Source organism: Chelonus insularis, unplaced genomic scaffold (genome assembly GCF_013357705.1).
Source record: "Chelonus insularis isolate UGA/USDA-ARS -01 unplaced genomic scaffold, ASM1335770v1 scaffold_714_pilon, whole genome shotgun sequence".
NCBI classification, from domain to species: Eukaryota; Metazoa; Arthropoda; class Insecta; order Hymenoptera; family Braconidae; genus Chelonus; species Chelonus insularis.
In genome coordinates this window covers 984277-999061 of record NW_023276795.1, presented here as the reverse complement: position 1 = coordinate 999061, position 14785 = coordinate 984277, and the positions used below count along the sequence as shown (strand labels likewise).

General features: G+C 27.6%; 1 protein-coding gene and 1 long non-coding RNA gene across 3 annotated transcripts in view; one reads left to right on the top strand and one right to left on the bottom strand.

Annotated features, from left to right (window-relative positions):
* LOC118073861 (uncharacterized) overlaps positions 1 to 14785 on the top strand; it is a 178713-nt gene that overhangs the window by 53135 nt on the left and 110793 nt on the right. For both annotated transcript variants that reach the window (XR_004691143.1, XR_004691144.1), the window contains one exon: positions 11970 to 12016. This is a non-coding gene — a long non-coding RNA (uncharacterized lncRNA). The remainder of the gene's footprint in view (positions 1 to 11969; positions 12017 to 14785) is intronic.
* Positions 1 to 14785, bottom strand: part of LOC118073858 (neo-calmodulin-like) — a 65417-nt gene that overhangs the window by 49843 nt on the left and 789 nt on the right. The window lies entirely within an intron of this gene.

Below are 14785 nucleotides of genomic sequence, written 5' to 3'. Positions count from 1 at the left end.
TTCAGTAAAACACAACAACAAAATAAAATGCTATCCTGATTTCGTTTATAAATCGACTCTTTTACAGTGATAGATGAAGTTTCTTTTGCTTTACTATATTCTCATAAATTTTCTAATTCAATTGGATAGAATTGTGACTAAATCGACTGATATTCTTGATCATTAAATCAGCAATGATTAGGGTCCTTGACCGTTTCGTTATCATTTATCCAAAATCTAGTCCAAGTAGTAAAAACCTTTGTTTAGTCTGACCTCAAAACATAAATTTCACTAATGTATAAATCCGCCATAAGTTTGAGGCTTTTATAATCTATCAAGATTACAAGATGATTTTTAGCTGCTTATTTGAATAAAAGAGCTATTTACATTCATAATGTAATAGTATGCCTGGAGAATATAAACAAAATTATAAATCGGTAATTATTTGCAATTGGCAAATAAAAAAAAAAATTCACAGATATTATTCAATAGAAATTTAATTATTTCAAGAAGTAAATAAAGAAAAAAAAATGTTCTACTATATAATATTCATCTGAGTATTATTTTTTAGTAAAACAGTAAATCATACTGACGATGAATGGTAATGGAATTTTTCCTGCTTCCATTACGTAATTCATAATATACCGACCAATAAGAACCCTTACATTTGATCAGAGCTTTTTTTTCTAAGCACAGCAAGCAGTACTAGGGTATCCTGACTTACCAACTTGTGCTACAAACTATAAACTGCTGATAAGTCTTCTACATGTCGATAAAAATAATAGAGAACATTCGTAGATTTAGTAAGTAGTTCAAAACTAGTTTTCACAGATGGAAAGCTATCAAATACTTTCATGTATGATATAATAACAAATGTTACAAAAATTTCAATTAATTCATAAGAATATTTTATCAAGAGTATAATTATTATTGCCATTTTAAATTTGCAATACTTTAACGAGTCATTTTTTTGATTATATTAAACTGAATGTAGACATAATTCATTTGATAAATTGATCGACACAAGCAGCTAATATTATTATGCTACGCGTATAGACGTTTGTATGTCAACAAGCTAGTAGATAATCCTTGATATAGTACGCCTATACGATATAGTAGTCTTCATATTTTCACCCCATATTCAACGAGACAACCAAAGTAATCACATCAAAAGCATAGTCTTGTTAATGTCTTGGAAATGATTTGGCGTCAAATAAATAAATTAGATAGATAATATCATGTACGGCAGAGAAGTAATAAAAGCCGTCAATTGAATTTTTTTTATTCCTTAACATATTTCTTATCACGTATTTATTGAAGTGGTGATAAATTACACAACACGAATGGTGTAACGAAGGAATAGTCAATCGAGTGTGAAGTGTCAAGGTTGACAGAAATGCAAGAACAAATTCCTAATGCAGTGGAAAGCACTCCTATGAAGCGCATAAGATCGATATTTAAGATTGACGTGATAAAGTGCAAAAACCAGTAAAAATATTTCAAAAATCGAGTAATTTTCTACCAACTAAAGTATTAAATTCGAACAAAATCCTTTTACTAGACGACAAATACATTTTATTCGTAATAAAAATCACTTTTTGTATTAGATTTCATCCCATCGCCTGCAGGGTCTATAGATAAGATATTTTCGTGAGCATAAATTCAATATCGACATCTTAGTTTGTTGATATTTTACAAAGCAACAAGATGTAAACACATATTGTGAGTCTATAAAAGTCATGTTTGTTGAACAGTAAAGCTCTGTTTTCGCCATTTAAATCGTTAACTTCCTTTCTGTCAATAAAAATCATTTCAATAAAATCTATATCATCCATTTAAATTTTATAATCATACTAAATTTGAAAAAAATAATGTCTTTATCAATTTCTTGAATGCATTTTATCTATTGTAATCAAAAATGATTGAAATGTTCGAGATAAAAATAGACATTGCTCCATTAGATCTATCGGATTATATACATTATTTTTAACAATACTTTTTAGTTGGATAAGTTCAATTCATCGCTTGTAGAAATTTTTAAAGCCCGTTAAATCAATTATTAAATCGTTGTTCATGTTATCTTTCCTATGCATTTGAAAAAAATTCTGGTTGCACTTTTTCAGGGATAAAATAAAAAATATAATTTGATTTAATAAAGTTTTTTTCATGGTATATCATCTAAAATTATTCACTTTTTTATTAGCAAACTTTTAAATGTAAATGACAGTAGAATTTAAATTTTTTATGCAACATAAAATTACTCTCGGTTATTTTCAACTTATAACAGTTTAATAATTATTCAATTACGATCGTTACTGACATTTTTAACAAAATGTCCGATTAATCAATTACTAATAAAATGAAAGGTACAGACAAGCGGATATCAATAATATATTATCCAATATTATAAAATATATGGAGGAATATGTCAATAAAAATAATAGCAGTATTTTACGTATTGTAAACCTCAAAATACTTCTCAGTCCATATATTTTCTGTCATTCGCACATTGCACATTTTTCTGAATAAAAGAGAAAATAATTCTATAAAAGAGATGAGAGAAAAACAAAAAATGAGCCGATAGAAAGGAAACTACGCAAAATCAAATTGAAAATACATCTGCATTCAGAAAATAGATACTCCCTCTCGCACAAAATACAATTTATCTTCGACCAAGAGAAACGACCAGATTTTTTTTCGAGCTAGCAAGTACTTTTTCGTGTCGAGATTGACAGGGTTACGTGATCCTTTACTTTTCCCGTAGAGAATCATGGTTAGGTTGACATTAATCAAATTTTTATTTCATATGAAGGCTTATTAAACTTTTCTACTCAGGAAAAAGAGAAAATCTATACACATCAAAATTGTATTATAAATTTTTTTATGATTGATATTATCATGTAGAAAATCATCATGAAGCAAAAAATTGTATCCATTTTATTTATTGAGTAAATTGCGAATTTTTTCTATTGAGTAAAAAATATTGTTTATTAAAGTACATGTCTATTATGTAAATATTACAAGAAAAAAATTCGTTCCTTTGTGAATAAAATGATCTGAATATTAAAACACTGAATTAAATTTTTGTAATGTACAAAAAAAGTATTTATGAAGGATAGATAATATCAGAGGTCAAACATGAGAACTATTTTAGTAAAAGCAAGAAGGATTTCTAAAGGAATATTTACTTTTTTGAAGAAAAATATATGATATGCCTGTTCTTAATCCCAGGACCTTCAAACCACATTCAATTGGTTTCTATGAAAAAAATTTCAAAACTTAAGAACCTTTGAGGAAATCCTAGATTTTATAAATCCTACCTTGAATAGATGAACACAAGAGCTAATACTTACCTCTGAAAGTACTGAAATATTCTTAAAGTAGTAGAATTATTTATCATAAAAATAAACAAGCAGATTTCATTAAAAATTTCTTTTTTATTGAATTCAAAAAGATGTTATGATTTTTCAAACCCTTGACAGAATTTATTGAAAGGCCACGTGTCTTATCTCACTCACCTGTGACCTCTCAAAGTCTTTGCAATGCGTACTCAAAAGAAAACGAAAGAATTTGATGATTCTTCCAAGATTGAAAGACGAAATTCTATCTATCTTCTTACATAGCCAACACTTAAAGCCATAGCTTTGGATATCTCATCCTTTTTTATTTTTGTATTCAACTTTTTTTTTTATTATTTTTGTTCTTTCATCTTCTCTTCTATCCAACTACCATTTCAAGTTCTCCGCATAGTTTGAACCTCACAGAAAAACAAATATGGAATAAATAAGATCTACATTTTGGTATATGGAACTGAAACCATTATAATATTGTGGTAATAAAATGTTACACAAGATTGAACATATTGCTTTTCGCCAAGATAAATATCACCAGTGGCTTAATATTATGATGGTACATATATCCATAAATTTTCAATATTATTCAAGCACACAGAAAATATATTAAGAGATTCTTATTCGATTGAAAATAATGATAATAATTCAATGTTCTCTAACATCATGATTGAATATTTTTTGCATGTGTTTGGAAATTTTATTTACTTTCTGCGCAATTTAGCGTGAAAGTAAAAAACTTATGTTCAATGACAATAACTGAGTTGCTACAAAAAAAAAAAAATCGATCAGCATAGAAGAATAAAAATGTGTTACAATCGTATTTTAGAGAGGTCAACACGTTTTGTTATAAGAAGAACTTCAGGCTGTCGGAACAAACATCAATAATACTACTGAAATGGAAAAATTATTGATGAATCAATTGTATAAAATGTTGGCAGATATTTTTTAAGTCAATGCTGATATATATATCACCATGAAAAAGTATTTTTCCATAAACTTTCATTCCATATCTTTAATAAAAATATTTGATAATAAATGGAATATTGCAAAATGGAGATAAAAAAAAGAGTTCAAAATTTTTACTGATAGTTTTCTCTTACATTCTTGAAGTCGTTCGACTTGAAAGATCGAAGACGCATCTCAATAGGTTTGTGAAAGGAGCGAGAAGGGTGCGTGGGTAATGTTCCTTTCGTATATGAAGGTGATCGCAAAGTAGACGCGCGGTCTCCGTAGCAACCAACAGCTCCCAGGGATTCTCCTTTGCGTGCTCCAACGCTTCGCGAAGAAAACCTTATTAGCGATAAGAGTGAAATAAACTTTATATGTACCCGTGGTTGCTATAAAATTCGCGTCCCCTTCAACCTTGTCCTCATTAAAGTAGAAAATTTATCGAAAGTAGGAAGAAAAAAAATTGTTATGTAAAAAAAAATATACGAAAGACAAAGTCAAGAAGCTTTTTAAAAAACTTTGCTTTCACTTCTTTTAAAGTTTCTTGTACATGTGGGATTAATTTATCCTTGAAACCATATAAATGAAACGGTCAGTGTAAAATTTATGATTTCGTGTTCATGCCAATTTTTCAAGCTTCAATCTCGTTTGTACACCAATCAGTTCGTAGTTTATAACTGGAAAAGAATGATAGCAGAGTAGCAATTGACAATTCCACGAGAAAATCACAAAATATAACGACGATCTGTGTGAAATAAATAAGACCTGTGGTTATACAACACTTCTATTTATAGCTGACATATTTTTATGAGATACGTCAAATTATCATTTAGAATAGTTTTTTATGATTGACTTTCTTGTGTGAAACATATTATTTTATTATTGCAATCCTCTAGAGGAAAAATTCAGTGATTGACAATTCTAAAAAAAAAAAAAAATATTAATTTAAGTTTATTTTTAAAAAGTCTTGTTCTCATGAATATAATTGTGTTCAACTGAATTAATTTTTTTAAAAAAGTTTCCATTGTTGAAGTGACATTAATTCCTATTTTACGACTTTTTTATATTCATTTTAATCTTGATAAAATAAAAAAAATTTCATCTGCAGTAAATCAAGTGACTTTGCATTACAATTCCAGTACTATATCGTGTAGTATAGGCCTAGCAACAGGTGGGTTGCATTTAGCTGCAGGAAATTTCTGCCTCATTCAAGTACAAGTGCCTTTAAAAATTAATAAGCAGCTACAAAAGTCACTTTATTTCACATTAATCATAATTCATAATTGAATGTAAATGTTTTTTTAATAAACACATCGATTATTTTTATATTTTTTTGTGTTTACCATAAGTAGGATTTTAATTAATTAACAATAAGTCCTTGGAAATCATAAACCTTGAAAATTATAATGGATCTAACATTCATATAATAGGTATTTTAATTCTACTAATCAATATTCATTTTTATTGATGATAATTATCTTTCATTTTCAATTCTCATGAAACCTCAATTATAGATATATTAAATTTATATAAACTTCTTTATATAATCGTGATTTGTTTCAACAGCTATGTCAATATTCATTCTTGTATTAAATAAATATTAGGTAAATATGTAAATATTTTCCAAAAAAAAATCTGCTCACAGCTAAGTACATTATTTATTAAATAAAATTTCTATTAAACTGTGTCTGTGGAAGCATGTTGGTCAGTATAAATAAAGGTAGTAATCAATTTCATGAATGTCATAGTACGAAGCTCGATTGACCTAGTGGATATTACAGCTAAAGGGCTTTTGGAGTAAAGAAAGGAAGTCATTTATAAAGGAAGTAGTCGATTGAGGCGATAACATAGCTCATAATTACATAAGTTGATAAAGCTTTGTTCAGCAGAGTAAAGGCTTTCCAGGTCCTGTAGAACATGTCAAACTTGAAGTACCAACTAACTACTGATTTTCATCATTTTTGCTTATGAGTTAGAGCTAGAGAGTCTGAAATACAGTCCTTCTGATGGTGGCTACCGGAATCTCTAGTGGAATACTTCAGTAGATCACCTCTTGCTGAAGTATTACGACCATAAAATATTCCAGTATTCTGTTACATACTTGCTCTCGTTGCTAAGGAAATTGAGATGGTTTTGAGGAAATTACTTATATTAGATCTCTGTATGAGGTGTTGAAGAGTGAATTGGACACCCCTCGAGATGTCAAGGGAGACTATTATAATAAATTCCGAAAAATTATTTTACAGAAACTAGAGAGAATTTGATTAAAAGTTAAATAACTTGTGCATATAAATTTAACAATGTACAATAGTAACCCATCTCAAAAAATTTTATTTTCAGAAAAAAAGTATCACAAGTTTAAGACAACACTCGATCATAAACTACTGACAGATTATAAATCTTCATAACTTTGACATTTCTCGACATTTTTACAAAATTTCACCACAGGTGCATGGTAGAGAAATCATGCCAAAATGATATATAAATTATATCTAACTCGAAAATATATAATAAAGTCAAAAGTCACTTATCATATTATATTTTTGTTACGTAAAATATTATTTAACATTTTTCTAGCCTTGGTAAATATTTAATCCTGAGATTAAGGGATATTACTGTATGATTGATATGCCCTTCAACCATTCATTTATTATAGATAATAAGTAATTCATTTTATTGATCGTAATATTTAACTTTTTGAGCCTACATTTATTTTTATCCTTCAATAATCTAAAAAAATTATCAAAGTATCATAATACTCTAGATTTCAGTGTGGTGTCGGAACAAAAATGGATTATTCTACTTATGAACTTTGAAAAAAAAAAAAATGGATTCTGATAAAAATTTAATCATTCTGCATCCTTTCATTCAATAATTTCGAATTGATGTTCTGAATTAAAATTGGTCAAACCAATTACAATAATAGGATTTTTAATAATAGATTAATTAAAATTATTTCTAGTGATTCAGTAGTAACAAGCTTACAATCATTTTTCAATAATAAACGAGCTACATGAATTAAACTCTTTGTGAAAAGCCAGTGATTTTAATTTATGATATGGAATTGATAAAGATATATAATTTTTATTGTTCTGGTAAAACATAAATTATTTTCTGTGAAAGATAGAGAGCTTGTATTGTTATAGATTTATATTTATTGTCACACTCGAATAAACTAGAATTATCATTGTTAATGGATAAGTAATTTCGATTAATAGGTTTTCCTACTCTCCTTGTGTATTCAAAGGTGTTATTCCCATACTAAATTATAAGAATCAGAATAAATTCTCTTGCTATATTTTCTTTCCTCTCCAATTAACGATAACGCAATTTTAATTAGGTTAATGAATCATTCAACACAAAGTGAAGATAAAAAAAATTCTCATTCATCTAATGAATATCTATAGTTTAAAAAAAGCTGTGTTGATTGCATAATACTAAGAGAAATAAAATGCTATTGAGCATGTGGATTATAATTAAATATACTGTAGCTATAGCATCACAAAAGGACACTCCTATTTTGCTGATTTTTAGAAATATTTATTAGTGGAATAAAATTGAATGCGCAATGGGTTTATTCAATTATTTTTATTAATTTAATCCTTTTATTTCTAGTTCATATAATTAATAAATACTCTTCTATTATTTACTACTAATGAAAGAATGCATTAAACTAATATTTCAATTTTACTTCTATTTAAAAAATATCTTCTTTATTTTTTCAAATCCGGATATATAAAAATAATTAGAGTTTCTTTAATAATATGTTTTGATCTGATTTATTCAATTGATTTTAATAAAAAAAAAAAAATAACTGAGGGATTCTTTATATAAAAGGGCTTGAATTACATCTATTTGCTGCGATATTGGAAAGAGGAGAAGATAAAATCACAGTCGATCTAATCAATTCCAGAAGCCTTTAAATAATAAAGATTCTATGCAACTCTAACGTTAACTAATGATAAAAGTTATTGAGTAATCAATTTTATTATCGAAAAATACTCAATAACTCTTATGTAAAATTACACTTTGTGATTTTCATCACATTCTAAAGTTTACTCATTCATCTCCAACAGCATTAATCTGATCATTTGATTTTGTATTTAAACCCGCGAAATCGTCTCAGAATCTGAGTTGATGTAAACACAAATGAGCCGGAAATGTCATTTGCAAGCTATTATATTACCGACTATATATTCATTTCCTCATTTGCTATTCTACTATACATATTCGGAATTTGATATATTTCCATTTACATGCACGACGATCGAATCAATATCGTATTGAGTAAATGTATGATATTCTAGCAGAAAATTACATTTCCAGCTAACTATGAAGTTTACAAAACTTTCATTGAAATATTTGCGATAATAAGGATAAATACATGCATTCAAAGAGATAATCGATATCAAAGCCATTCAAATTTAATGATCAATTCTCTTTACATAAAGATAATGGCTAGAGCACTTGAGTATCATTATAAAAACTTTAAGTGTTGGAGATAAAAGGATGGTATAATACAAAAGAGAGCCACAATTACGACTATTATTCGGTGTACGGAGTAAGATCAAAGAATATTTTCCTATTTTTTCATACAAACTCATTCGTTACAGAATCTTGAATTTTGGAAAAATATTTTTTGATGAGATATTTTACTGATGCTGTACTACGTAAAATTTAATATATTATTCATGCAGAAATGTAACTACGAGGAAGATTTTGAATATGTTGCCAGATGGAGATAACAACACAGTATTATATTCTTGCATAGAAATTGACGAGGTGAGACATAACGACAATTTGCTTTGTAAAATAAGGGAGAGAAAATGGATGGTTGTTTAAGAAAGAATATTCAGTGTCTGCAACTATTTTTATTACTAGTGCCTTTGAAAAAAATCCATATTTATAAAATAATCGATATAAACAAAAATTATAAATAATAAGATCAAGTTAAAAATAATTGAAATTCCTATTGACATAAGAAATGAACGATTGAATGATATTTAATTTTAGATTGCTAATTGTCTAGGTAAACATTGTAATCGATTTTCAATCATTCAATTTTTTATTACTCGTATTCTGAAAGTTTATTAATTAATCAAGCTAATTGCCAATAAAATTGTTTCTTTTGTAACTATTTTAAATATATGACTTTGTTTTGATGTTGTGCTTCACTACAGCCATTATAGAACAAGATAAATCATTTCATTGTCGTCCGAGTGTTGTTAATTGTTCTGTTAGTTCCTCTATTAATAACAGCTATAATAGTTGTCATTTGAATGAATATAATAATTATTCATAACGTGACAGAAGTATCACAAAGGGTTTATTACTAATGTTACAATCTATAAACGTTTAGAATCAAAATTATTCATGTACACTGTTTGTGTTGAGTGTAATTTGCCAAAAAAAGAATATGGAGACAAAATAAGGGTGAAAGGTAGGCTGAATAGAGGTCTGTAGATCATTTTGGAGGAGCTATAAATATTTTTCTTATTTTTTACCTTAATAAGTATGAGAAAGAAGTTGATAAATAAATTTTGTTATATTCTAGTGCTTTTTAATATGTACTAAGGTTATAAGTAGAGAACATATATTCATTATATCCAATTAATTATAGTCCAGACACGTATTTAGTCCTGAATAGTCAACTAACATAGTAAGCTTTAAACTAAAAGTCAATTTCCTATTTTCTATTTTGCAGCTTTCCTCTTCTATTCCAGCTGCTACAAACAGCAAAAACAAACTTTCAGCTTACGGCTGACTACTAATAGTTCTATTCTACTTTTCGTAATAAAGCTTAAAAATATTTTTTTTATATAAAAATAAGAATTAATCCTATGAATATTCATCGATGAATTTTTCACACATTAAATCAATGTAATAATTAAACAATGGAAGTGGAATGTACACGACACCATGGTGAATGGTATTCATGGAAAAAAGATATCAAAAGCAAGTTAAAAAGAATTATAAATAACAACTGTTTAATCGACTAGAGTTAGACGAACTTAGGAAACTCATTTCGTCGTCTTTCAATACTTCAACCTTGAGATGAATGTTATGTATGAAATTTATGGTTGTATAATATATAGCTTTATCTTCACAAGCTATTTCATATTTATGCAGCAAGAGTGCATGCAAATACGTTGTATTAATACGTGTATAACAAGTATATATAGAAGCTCTTTGCCTGAGTCTCAGTGGGGCATTAATCTGAAGCATGTAACTGGCTAAAGGAATTAATCCTTGTCTGTCCTTCATTTCATTGAAGGCATTAATCGAAAATGCGAGTGATGATAATTTGTCAATGATAGTTTAATCGATTATTCCTAATTCATCTCTGCTTGTATCCGTGTTTGCAAAATTAGCTACTTAATTACGAGTTCAACTAATGCTCGATTCCAACGTTTGATATGCTAAATCCTAGTAGAGCTCTTTGTAAAATTATATACACTAATTGCTTTCTCGTATCTTGATCATTCTAGCACTTTGATATACTCTTCATTATCAAATTTGAATATAAAAATTAATTATTCTCATCGGCATGTGTCATGACAGTCTGAATTTTTCAAGTCATTCTAAAGAGAAGACTAAAATAGATTCCTCATTTTTTTTCTTTTTCATTTTAATTCATTCATCCTATCGCTGCTGACAGGAATGTTCAAGAAGCTTTTTAACTACGTACGGTATTATTAGTTTATAGAAGGCCATAATAGATTAAAAATGATAAGGGCTGCAGAGGGTAGAATCCTTGGTTGTGATACATAAAAAAAAAATTTTATAGGGCAGCAGAGCGACACGATGTAATAACCTTTTCTCTAGTATCACTTAAATAAAAGTAACAGGATGTCTAGGAACAGACCCTCATTATACCCGTTATTTATGTTAATTTATATGTAAACATATGTTCAAATGTATGTTGTACGTGCAATGCATGGTCGAAACTATTTTATTACTTGGAATTATAATATATCTTATCATGTTTAGAAAAATAAAAAATATATATAATTAAAATATCTGTAGAATTAAATAAAGGAAATATTTTTAATTGGTCAATTCTACAAATTTTCGCACGAAATTATCTTCATTTTAAGTGAGAGCCATTCTAGTATTTTATGACTCAATTACTTGACTACAAATTAATTATCACAGATAGTTTAGCAAAAAGAAAATTAAAACTGGAGAATTGTTCCTTCCAGTGGGATTAATAAATGTAGTAGCAATTTTTCTTTAAAATATTGCAAAGTAATGAACACAATATTTTTAATTAAAAGAACGAATCTAATAATGTCATTTTGAGTTTAAGTTTTTTGTTGATACTTGGAAGAAATCGATTCAAATTAGAAACTTGAAAAGAAAGAATTCTGGACATTGGATTCTAAAAGAACTAACTTAGAAAATTTAACCGTGAGAAGCCAAATGGAATGAAGAAAATTGTTTAGTTTTCATAAAGTCTTTTGAACTTTTAACGTCAACCGTAGAGAAAGTTGGTGGTAAAGCGAAATTACGTTTAGCTGACCAAGACATAACCAAGAAATGTCTGATGAAACAAAGGTTGTTTGAGTGTCTACTAACTCTGTATAAAACAACTTGACTACTCTTCATTTAAAACCACACTAAGCAAAATGCATTCCCGTGTAAAACATACTTTCCAGTTTTAATAGTTAATATTTTTGTTGGTTCCAGGTCGGAAGTTTATTGTGTGACCTTTATGATACATTTGCAGACATGATGTAAGTATATAATCCTAATTTTCTATTAACGTTTTAACCACGAAATAAATTATCTATTCATTTTATGATGAATTTACCAAACTTTGTGACATTTCAATAGACTTATCTAATTGTTTTATTTAATTTACAACTTATGAATAGTCATGAAGCATCACAGAGGAATTTATTAACTATTTAAAAATTATTTTAATTAAAATTAATAATAATATTCGTATATACAGTGAATGTTAATTATTTTACAATTACCATGTCATTGTGGTTGTACGAAAACCATATCCGCTATTATGTTCGTGAATTATAATTGATTTCCAGCAGTAAACGGAAATAGACAACTGAAGTAATTGTTTTCACCTTGATACGATCGTGTCAAGAACTCCCTCTGTAATTTCCGCCAATTTCTCTTCGCTTGGCATACCTATCGTCGTAGAAATAAAACTGTACGATCGTGGAGAAGTTGAAGTATTTCTTTTTATTATTTCCTTCCATTCGTTAATTGAAATGTAATACTTATTTATTTTTCTCTTTTTTTCCTTTCTACAACACGTATTTATTTTATACTTCATAATTGAAATTTTTCACTCAAGTGTGTAGAAAAAGAACCAAATCCTTTATATTTTTTCTAATGATCTAATTCTTTTTCACTACTCCATCATCTTTATTATTACTATTATTATTTTAAAAGTGAATGAAAAAGTGTAGATGATTAAAAATATTTCCTATAATATAATAATTCAATTGTTCTTTGTCGAAGTGCCAATTGCTTTTTATTTCTTTGACCAGTCAAAGATATTTCAAGTTGTCTTATTTTTATTATACTTTTACTCATCAAAACTCGAACAAAGTAGTCAATATGGTGGTATATTGCGAACTCTAAGAAATAGGAAATAACTTGTAGAAGAAGCGGAAATAGAATGTTAACTTACGTAACAGCGAATGGTTTGAAATAATTGAAGATTTTTTGCCGCGTCAGCTTATTTGAATTTCAAATATTTTTTTGTTGAATTCACTACCAACACCTCTAGAGTTATTAGAAATCACCAAGTTTTACCTTTGATAATTTATTATTCTATGCTTCTTGAATATTTAGGAATGTTCATGGTTAAAAGTAATAAAATAAAATAATATTTCGTGGGAATAAAAAATAATTAACTGTAACGGTGTTGATATAAATTTTATGAACAATATAATTGAATTAATTTCAAGCTTTTCTCTTTTATTAGAAAGGCTTTGTTTCAATTTAATTTTTTGTTCTTTTGGGCAAAGAAATGTCCACAAACACTTTTCTTTAGTTGCCAACGGTAAATGTTTCAACGGTTGACATTTAATTACCTAAAACCTTCTTAACATTATTACACATGATTTAATCTCAACACTGTACGTGTCGATGAATTTTTATTGCAGTCTTTAAGTTCAAAAAAAAAAAATATAAATAAATATTTTCGTGAGTAATTAATAAATAATTTGTATGAGATAAGTGTAATAGCATTAAAACTATCAAGATCATCTCCATAAATAAAGAAAAATTAGCATTTTAATTATCCAATTAAGTATTTTCTGAATGATATCGTGGAAGTTAAAACTTAATAGATTTTTTACGTCGTTAATTAAATATGAAATAAGCTCACGATGAGGAATGAGATCTAAAGATATTTAAATGAGAAAATTAATTCCATTTGTTTAATATAAATTAATCAAAATTGACGACGAGATTGTGATTACAGTTGCAGGTTACTCAGAATTGAGTCATCAGTTTTTAGATTAACACCTTTAAATTTCACTTTATAGCAATTTAAAAATGAACTCCTACTATACAAGGACAAAGGTAATGATAGTATTTATCTTCATCTGACTAATGTACCTCTAGCATTATTCTAAATGTCTTTGCGATATCATCAACATGCTTCGTTCAATAAACCAAATTATTTCTGCTGTTTCATTCACTCCGAGCTTTTATCACAAATTCGATGGAATAAAAAAAAATCAGTTTGCGTCATAAATTTTTTATGAACTGTGAGTGAGAAAAAAAATTAGTCTTAGAAATGCAACGTTACCAATCCTCTTTGAGCTGAGGAAGAAGTTTATTTTATTTCGTTGATCCTTTGAATTTGTTGAAATCGTATTTTCCTTCGTGATAGCATGAATTATTAAATATGTATAGGTAAATCATTTACTTTGGTGTTAGATTCTAACCATGCTCTCATTTATTGATAACACTAGTTTATAGAATTTTACTCGAGAATATACTTGAGTTTCAGTGTGAAAAAAGTATTTTTATCACAATTTTTTATTGAAAAAATTATTTCCATCAAATTATTTAGATCAAAGGGTACAAAAATGAAGAAGAATTTCTGCGTGTCAGTGGATATATAATTAATATTTGATTGGCTCAATGATGTATCAGTACTTAGAAATAATAAATAAACTTGTTTTTTAAAATTAGCAGATGATAAAAATTTCAAAAATCACATGTTATACATCACAATCGTTAAGTCACTGTAACAATGACGTCGCATACTCGTCAGTATTAGAATACATTATAGAGAAAATTTTAAAGGGTATAAAAAGCATGTGAATTCCGGAAGAAACTTCCAATATTCGTTTGAATTTTAATGATTCACCTTGACATATTATATTTATGTTATACACAAATGAATGTTCCTTGAATATATGGTTTTTTATCTCGAATTCAATATGCATGAAATGATTATATTGAAAGAATTCTTTATATAAATTTTACAACATTGCATAAACACGAAATAAATGCAAGTC